The sequence below is a fragment of the Prionailurus bengalensis genome, chromosome B2 (genome assembly GCF_016509475.1).
Source record: "Prionailurus bengalensis isolate Pbe53 chromosome B2, Fcat_Pben_1.1_paternal_pri, whole genome shotgun sequence".
Classification (NCBI taxonomy): Eukaryota; Metazoa; Chordata; class Mammalia; order Carnivora; family Felidae; genus Prionailurus; species Prionailurus bengalensis.
The window spans coordinates 120,707,818-120,717,523 of NC_057349.1; the positions used below are offsets into that span (position 1 = coordinate 120,707,818).

Here is a 9,706-nt window from a genome sequence, read left to right on the forward strand (position 1 = left end):
TTCTTTCTTTTTTTGTGTCTGTTTCTGCTCTGTCTTTTATCTGCACCCATTAAAAAATGTTAATCATTCAGTTCCTGTTTCTTTCCCCAACTTATCCACAATGGGAGAGATTTATATACATGAGGCTCAAGATTTGCATTTGAAGAAAAGGTACACGAATATAATACTACTAAGTAGTATTGCAGAATGATTGATATGACCCACAGTGCTCTTTCAGTGGAGCATATTTTTTCAAGTAAGTTTTGCTTCTTTAAGCCAGAAGGTTTTTTTTTTTTCCAAAATGGGTTAAACATATGTTAACACCTTATTAGAATACCATTCTACGGACCATTGGCCAATGGAAATGTCAGTTTCACAAGGTGTGAACAAATGTATTCATGAAGGAGGTGTGTCCATTATCATCATTATCATCATCAACAATTAACTTTTATCACACACTGCCTAGGTGCCAAGCATTGTGCTAAGTACCTGATGAGTACTTCCTTGCCTTACCTCTTAGCAACTGCCCCAGCTATTCCTGGAAAAGGTTCAAGGCAAAAGACTGTAGCTCCTTAAGGGAAGAAAATTGCCTCCATAATCCTAACTGCTCTTTAAGGATAGATTGTGGGCATTGAAGGCCCGTTGTGTTCTGCTCAGAACTTTGCTGTGTTTGAGAGAACCACAATGGTGGGCCTGCATCTCTGTTAGAGACTGAGATTTAGAAAGGTTTTTGTGGCTGAGTGAGAGAACTTAGGACTCTTTGGGCAATAAGGCAAGAGGTAATGCAACAGGAAGAAAGGAGTGGTACAGAGAAGGAGTCAGCAAATGCCAAGTGTTCAGGAACTTGAGAAGTATGGAGCAGATTCTAGTGATTTGGAGGTCAAAGCAAACAAGGACATTGTGTCCAGTATTTCATGGAACAATTAGTTTAAGGGACCTACCTGTCACTAATGAATAATTACTAGATAATTTTAAATTACTTTAAAAAGAAATAATCAGAAGACATATACAATAATGGGTTTTTTTTTAATTTTTTTTTCAACGTTTTTTTTAAATTTATTTTTGGGACAGACAGAGACAGAGCATGAATGGGGGAGGGGCAGAGAGAGAGGGAGACACAGAGTCGGAAGCAGGCTCCGGGCTCCGGGCTCCGGGCTCTGAGCCATCAGCCCAGAGCCCAGAGCCCAGAGCCCGACGCGGGGCTCGAACTCACGGACCGCGAGATCGTGACCTGGCTGAAGTCGGACGCTTAACCAACTGCGCCACCCAGGCGCCCCAATAATGTTTTGCAAACACGTATATGTATATCTACCTATCTAGGCTCAGCAAAGGCATAACGTTGAAGTGAATTATGTTATATCCATATGGTGATATATTATGGAACCTTGTAAAAATCACATTTATAATCATAACGAAAAAGAAAAATGCTCACAATATTATAGAAAAGTAGAATACTATATAAATGCAGAATGAGCCAAATTTTAATAGGGAAAATTAGAAAACTGTACATCAAATGTTTATTTTTGAGAGAGAGAAAGCAAGAGAGAGAGAGAGACAGAGTGCAAGCAAGAAAGGAGCAGAGAGAGAAGAGACACAGAATCCTAAGCAGGCTCCGGGCTCCAAGCTGTCAGCACAGAGCCTGACCCTGGGCTCAAACCCAGGAACCATGAGATCGTGACCTGGGCCAAAGTCAGAAGCTTAACCAACTGCCACTCAGACACCCCTGGAAGACTATATACATCAAAATATTACCAGAGGTTCTCTCTAGGTCATAAGATGACAAAATATTATTTTCTCCTTTCATTTTTATGTAATTTTATCACTTTTACAATGAATATGTTTCACTTCTTGGAGATTATACTTTTTAGAATTTAATTCATAAGGTATCATTTTAATTAAAAAATAATGTAAATAGTACAAAATTCATATTTGGGGAATATGTGAATAAATGATATATTATAAAAAAAGAGTACAGCAGATTCAAGTAAGGAATCAAATAAGGAAGCTCAGATTTTAGCATGTCAAAAAGATCTATGATTGTCTATTTATTTATTTATTTTAAAATGGTTATTTATTTATTTATTTTGAGAGAGAGAGAGCGCGCGCGCGCACGAGCAGGGTAGACGGGGAGAGGGGCAAAGGGAGGAGAGAGACAGAATCCCAAGCAGGGGCCATGTCCAGCATGGAAGTAAACCCGTAGAGCTGGAAACAGGGCTCGATCTCAAGACTGGGAGATCATGACCCGAGATCAAGAGTTAGATGCTTAGTGTCATAAAGCAGTAACAAGAAATAAAACAGGCTGAAAAAAAAAGGTCAGATGCTTAATCAACTGAGCCATCCAGGCACCCCTAAAATTATTTCATTTGTTAAGTACTCTCTGCCATAAAAGTTTAGCAACCCATTAGAATAATAATCCAGTGTTACAATTAAAAATCTTGCAATGGAGTTCAGGTCATAATCCTTTGAAAATAACAATAAAAACAAAACAAAGCAAAATAAAAGAAGATAAAATGCATAATAAATACAAAAATGACATAAAAATCTTGGTCTAAGTTAGAATTACTTTTAACCACTTAATAAATGTAGTCTAGATCAAGGACTCACAACCTGAGGGGGTGGTTACAGAATTATGACAAATGCTTCAAATGCATGTAGTCACCAAGCACTACCTGCCTCCTGCAAAATATCTCACACGTATGCACTATCATTTTCCAAATATATTTTGAATGGAATATCATTTAATACCAAGGAACATTTTAAATTTTGTTAGATGTGATAATGGCATTTGGTATTTTTTTTTAAAAAATGTTCTTTTTGAGACATACACATATCTACAGGTGAAACAACATGATGTAGGATTTGCTTTAAACATATTTCAACAGGAGCGCCTGGGTGGCTGGGTCGGTTGAGTGTCTGACTTCGGCTCAGGTCATGATCTCGTGGTTCACGGGTTCGAGCCCCGCATCCGGCTCTGTGCTGACAGCTCAGAGCCTGGAGCCTGCTTCGGATTCTGTGTCTCCCTCTCTCTCTCTGCCCCTCCCCTGCTCATGCTCTGTCTCTCTGTGTCTCAAAAATAAACATAAACATTAAAAAAATAAAAATATTTCAACAAAGGAAAGAAAAAGGAATAGTCAAGCAAAAGTAACAAAGTATTGATAATTGTCGAGGTTATACAGAGGCTCCCTTATACTATTCACTCCACTTTAGTGAATGCTTGCGATTTTTCATTGATATATATATTTTTAAATTTAAGTCAGTCATTATATACAAACCCTGGCAATTGTTGAATTGGGTAACTTAAAAACAGAACAATTAATTTTTTCAGAAAAACATTTAATGGAGAAAAACATTTAATTTTCTATTTTGTAAAAGTGTTATCTCAGTTTTCAGGATGCCTTTTTTATCTGTTAGTGACTCTTGCAGTCATATGAGGTTACAGGTCCCATGGTCAAGTGGCCAACTTACCAAGAATGTATATTTCATGCCTATGCCTTGCACGTAGTCAATTTCTAGGCACAGAGTCAAGCATTGCAAAGTAGCAATAAAAGGAGCGATCTTGGTGGTTCTGCAGTGCTCCCCCAAAAAAGATCATGGATGATAGAAACCATCACTCTGAAGAGCTGAATGAGAATCTATTTTATTCCTCGGGTAAAATATTGGTCTCAGAAACCCAGGATTACGATTTTTTTGAAAAAGGAAACCAACTTACAATTATAACAAATTGCCAATGAGCACATGGTTTATAATATTTGGAAGTAAACATTGCCTGTTTGACAAATGAACATTGATTCTTAAATAACTGTAGCCACAGAGTCAGCAGGATCAAGGGGTTTACCAAGATCAGAGGCCATCTCTCAGTGAAGCAATTCAAACTGGTTACCCAATTTTGCTGGAGGTAAAAAACCAAAAAGAATACAAGAGTTTTTAATGGTTTTTAATTGAATTTGACTAGATTACGATTACTTGTGCTCACTCAGAAAGATGTCCTCAAGTCTACAAATTTCAGGACAATTAGTATTGTTTTAACAAAAATGAGAAAGATGGGTCTTCCGGGAAGACATAAAGTGCAATCTATGATTTTCCATTTTATTCACTTCATTATTAACCTTGGTAACCAACCATGAGAAATCAGCCATTATTCTTAGTGCTGACCACCAAACCTTGATTCCCCTTGCAAAATGTGTCACACTTGAGATTTATAGAGAAAATGCATTCATAGTATGATTGAAATTTTAGAAGGTGCCCAGGAGCCTCTTTTGAATGCCATTTTATATACTAAGCAAATAAGGAACATTCTATTATGCTTCTTTGATTTTTATTTCTTATTTTCACTTGTTCAAGCTTCTGACAGCCCGTTATAGAACAGAAACTTAAAAGCCACATCGTTACCCCAACATAAATGACTGACCTGGTCTCAGTTTATCTACCCTCCAGTTTTTAGAATGTACCTTTATCATTCAGTAGTTCGCTCCCAGAGCAAAGTATTTTTAAATCACTTTTCTTTTGTTAACAAATACATCCTGCACTGGATGCTAAGAATACAAAAATGAATAAGACACAGTCTCTGATTTTAAGGGGCTCTAATACAAATGGGATATGTAGACGTGGAAACAACTAACACAACTCCAGCAGCTAAGTGCTGCAGTAGAGATATGCAAAGGCATGGTTTCAGAGAATGAGAATGAGATTAAAAGTAATTAAAATAACAGTTTCAGGAGTCTGAAATTGTGCAGGTACCGCTTACTGACCTCTAACATACAAAGAGGGAGAGGATATATAGGTAGAAAAAAAAGCAAACTAATTTCCAAAGAACTTCACTGCATCATCCAACTCAAAGCTCTGGGACTCTTCAGGCTCTGGGCCAACCTGAATTAGGGATACGATTTTGGTCTGCAAGCACGTCAGATCCTGAGATGGTGGCGCGGATTCTAAGAAGACAAGACAGAAACAAACATGAAACATGGAGGGTGTGGAACCGTGGCTTCACAAATTCCTTCCATATCTGCATTTCTCAGGCAGCTTCTCTTTCAGTCCCTGATGCACTTTGGTTCAGATCTCAACCCCCTTTGTTTATCACTATTTGGATTTTATGACCCAGTCCGTTCCTGGACTGCTTCCTTCATTGCTAGCTGAACCCCCAAGGACACTGCGTCTGGTAATTTACCTCTAGGATCACCTACTCCAGCTGTGCCTTATTGCCAAGCCCAGGCTGGGAAACTGTTGGTCTTTTACCACTTGAGGAAGGACAGGGGCCATGCTATGGTATGGGGGTGTCACCATCTCCTTCCTCTAGGCCACCAGACTGAATTATAACACACCTCTTCCAGTGCATCTGGCTCTACATTTTGCACGTTCTCATTCCTGCCTCAAGCGTCCGGTGTCCTCAGGGTTCTTCCTTGCCCTGTTTCACCGACTGAATCATTCATTCCAACCAACATTTTCTTTTAAAATTCTTTTTAAACATTTAGTCATTTTTGAGAGGCAGAGAGAACATGAGCAGGGGAGGTCAGAGAGAGAGGAAGACACAGAATCTGAAGCAGGCTCCAGGCTCTAAGCTGTCAGCACACAGCCTGACGCGGGGCTCGAACTCACCAACCGTGAGATCATGACTTGAGCCGAAGTCAGACGCTTAACTGACTGAGCCCCCCAGGCGCGCCCCCCCCCAACATTTTCTGAACAGTGCCCAATGTTCCAGAGCTCTTCAGTTTCCTTTTCCAATTATTGATCCCCATAGAAATGAATGCCTCATCCCTCCAAGCCGATTTCTGCTGAGAGAAGCTAGTTCATCTATAAGAGAATAATTCGCAAGTACACTTGAGATAACTTCAAAGATTCCCAGAAACTTGGGAGAAGAATTCCCAAAGATCAAAAGGAAGCTGATCCTATGTTAAGCCGGAAGCAGAGGCAGTGAGATAAGAGGTTCCTCCAGCGGGTTCACAAGAATACCTCACCAAGTCCTTCCCTAGAAGAACTCCAATTGTTATTAAAATGGATTCAAAGGAGAAAACTGCATAAACCATTACTTTCCTCCTCTTCAGGAATACTGAAGTTTTAAATCTTCCAACTGGTAATACTCTGAAGGAACACCAGAGGGCGGGCGTTCCATTTTAACCGTTGGGAATCCCTCTAAAGTCCCGTCTCTCGGAGAACCCAATCTCACAGATGGATTCCTCTAAGAACTAGTCCACGAGATAAAGTGAGAAGGAGCATGCCTTGTAGAGCAACTGCGGTGTAACTTATTACCCTTCCATATGAATATATCATCTTGCACCGAATGTGTGCAAACTGCGCGAATGTGAGGATTATTCCAACTCTAAAAGGGGCCAACCTTGAAGAGTGGTCAAGCTTTAGAAAACAGTGGTTTGTTTCATGCTGTGGTAGCTGCCCTGCTGGGAAAAGGTTTCTTTTCTGCATCTTCCTACTTGACAAGTGTGGTATTGTTACAAAGATCTAGGAGAAGCAATACTTTTCAGGGACAAAAAAAATTACAGGAAGTATCCCTGTTGCCACACAAAAACAAGTATACATAGACACATGCATATAAGTGCATATAGGCAGATGTGTACTCACGTGTCTCTTTGCACAAATGAGAGCCCCGCAAAAACCGTGATCATTCTCTCGAGTGTTAACGTTGCAGATATTATTTCGTCATTACTTCACTACTCATTTACAGCACTTTTGCTGGTAAGTGGGGCTGAGAGTTTTGGTGACTGAAAGCTTAGCTCCTTTTCGCTGTCGCGGAAGAGTGTGTCACACGTGGATCGAGGGCCACCGGCTGGCCCTGAGGAAGGTGCCTCAAGCCCGCTCCCTCCAAGTGGCTCTGGCCATATTCCCTTCTGCTAAAACCTGCCCATGTCCACCTGACTCCGGCACACCTGATCTCCTCATGTAAATGAAAGTTTGTCAAAAAGTGCCAGAAACTAAGTATTAGAAAGAAAATGACTGATTTGTTGATGAAAGTATACCCCTCCCCCCTAATATCTCAACAATGATTTTAAAAAATGAACTGATCGGGTTAGTGGAGTTTTATTTATTTGTTTCTTCGTCTCTTTGTTTGTTTATTTATTTGCAAACCTAGACTTCTTTTAATCTCCTCACAGAAGAACTCCTGAACTCCTTAAAACCTCTCTTAAAGATAAGCTAAGACGGTTACCTTTGTTCCCAAATGCCAAAGTTTTATTTTCTGGGAAGCTACATTTAATATTCAAAAATTATTCTGTGATTTCCCATATAATAACAGTTGGGGGGGGGTGTGCAAATACAATGGACTCAACATATACAAGTAGTTGAAGGGACTTGAACTTGTAAGTAAAGTCCTCTCAAACCCCAAAACATTTTAGGTACACTGAAAACATTTTAAAAATTCAAAAAATAACATTAAAGCCAAATAGCAAGTGATTGCGAGTTGTGACTAATAGCAGCAAAATCAATGGAGGTTCGACTAAATTAAATCTACAAAAATCTGGGGTTGGGAATACCTATTCATAGTTTCTACAGATGCCAAGGCACAAATATTCTACCTAGAGAATCTCTCATCGATATTCAGGCAGATATCAGATATATTGTGAGTTTGGTTTCAGACCACCTCAATAAAGTGAGCGAAAGAAATTTTTTGGTTTCCCAGTGCATATAAAAGTCATGTTTCTGCTATACCATAATCTATTAAGTGTGCAATAATATGTCTAAAATGTGCATAGTTAAATAAAAAATACCTTATTGCTAAAAAAAAAAAAAATGGTTGCCATAATCTGAGCTTTCAGTGAGTTGCAATCTTTTTCTTGGTGGAGGGTCCTGCCTGGATGTTGATGGCTGCTCGCTGAGCAGGGTGGTGACTGCTGGAGGTTGAGGTGGCTGTGGCAATTTCCTAAAATAAGACAAAGTTCGCAACACTGTTTGACTCTTGCTTTCAGACGCAAATTCTCTACAGCACGTGACGTTGTTTGATAGCATTTTACCTACGGTAGAACTTCGTTCAAAATCAGAGTCAATCCTCTCCAACCCTGCTGCTGCTTTATCAACCAAGTGTATGTAGTATTCTAAATCCTTTGTTATCGTTTCCACAATCTTCGTGGCATCTTCACCAGGAGTAGATTCCATCTCAGGAAACCACCTTCTTGGCTCTTCCCTAAGAAGCGACTCGCCAGCCATTCAAGATTGACCATGAGATTGCAGCAATTCAGTCCCATCTTCAGGCTCCACTTCTAATCCTAGTTCTCCTGCTGTTTCCACCACACCTGCACTTAACTTCCTCCACTAAAGCCCTGAACCTGTCAGAGTCATCCCTGAGGGCTGGAATCAACTTCTTCCAAACTCCTCTTAATGTTGCTACTTCGACCTCTTCCCGTGAATCACCGATGTTCTTAATGGAATGTAGAATGGTGGTGAATCCTTTCCAGAAGGTTTTCAAATTACTTTGCCCACATCCATCAGAGGAATCACTATCTGTGGCAGCGATCACCTTATGAAATGTATTTCTTAAATTAAAAAATTTGAAAGTTGAAATGACTCCTTGATCCACGGGCTGCAGAATGGCTGTTGTGTTAGCAGGCATGAATACGGCATTAATCTCATTGCACGGCTCCATCAAAGCTCCTGGTTGGCCAGGTGCATTGTCAATGAGTAGTAATATTTTGAAAGGAACTTTTTTTTTCCTGGTTTTCTTTTTCTGAGCAGTGGGTCTCAACTGTGGCCCCAAATACTCAGTGGATCATGCTGTAAACAGATGTGCTGTCCTCTGTCACATTTATAAATGTGGTTCCATTTATAAAGCCTGGGCAGAGTAGATTTAGCATAATTCTTAAGGGCCCTCGGATTTTACAGATGGTAAGTGAACATTGGCTTCGACTGAAAGTCACCAGCTGCATGAGCCCCTAAGCCTGTCCTTTGAAACTTTGAAGACAGGCATTGACTTCTCTCTAGCTATACAAGTCTCAGATGGCATCTTCTTCCAGTAGAAGTCTTGTTTCGCTTACACTGAAAATCTATTGCTTAGTGTAGCCACCTCCGTGAATGATCTTAGCTACCTCTTCTGGAGAACTCGCTGTGGTTTCTACATCAGCACTTGTTGCTTCAACCTTGCCCTTTTCTGTTACGGAGATGGCTTCTTCCCTTAAACTGCACGAACCAAGCTCTGCTAGCTGCAAACTTTTCTGCCACAGTTCCCTGTTCTCTTTCAGCCTTTGTAGAATTGAAGAGAGTTAGGGCTTTGCTCTGGATTAGCCTTTAGCTGAAGGGAATGTTGTAGCTGGTTTGATCTTCTATCCAGACCACTCAGATTTTCTCCCTATCAGTAGTCAGGCTCTTGGGCTTTCTTTTTACTCATGTGTTCCCTGGAGTAGCACTTCGATTCCTTTCAAAAACGTTTCCTTTGTGTTCACAACCTGGCTAACTGGTGCAAGAAGTCTAGCTGTCAGCCTATCTTAGCTTTTGATGTGCCTTCCTCACTAAACGCCATCATGTCTAGCTTCCAATTTAGAGTGAGAGGTGTATGACTTTCTTTCACTTGAACACTTCAAGACCATTGTAGGGTTTTAATTGACTCCATTTCAATATTGTTGTGTCTCAGGGAGTAGGGTGGCCTGAGGAGAGAGATTGGGGAACACCCAGTTGGTGGAGCAGTCAGACACACACAGTGTTTTTCGATTAAGTTTGCTGTTCTAGGGGCGCCTGGGGCGCTCAGTCGGTTAAGCGTCTGACTTCGGCTCAGGTCACGATCTCATGGTTGGTG

The 9,706-nt window shown here is 40.4% G+C and overlaps 1 pseudogene; it reads right to left on the reverse strand.

Moving 5' to 3' along the window:
• Window positions 1-4,776: 4,776 nt before the first annotated feature.
• LOC122490543 lies at window positions 4,777-9,500 on the reverse strand (annotated as a pseudogene).
• Between the last annotated feature and the right edge of the window lie 206 nt (window positions 9,501-9,706).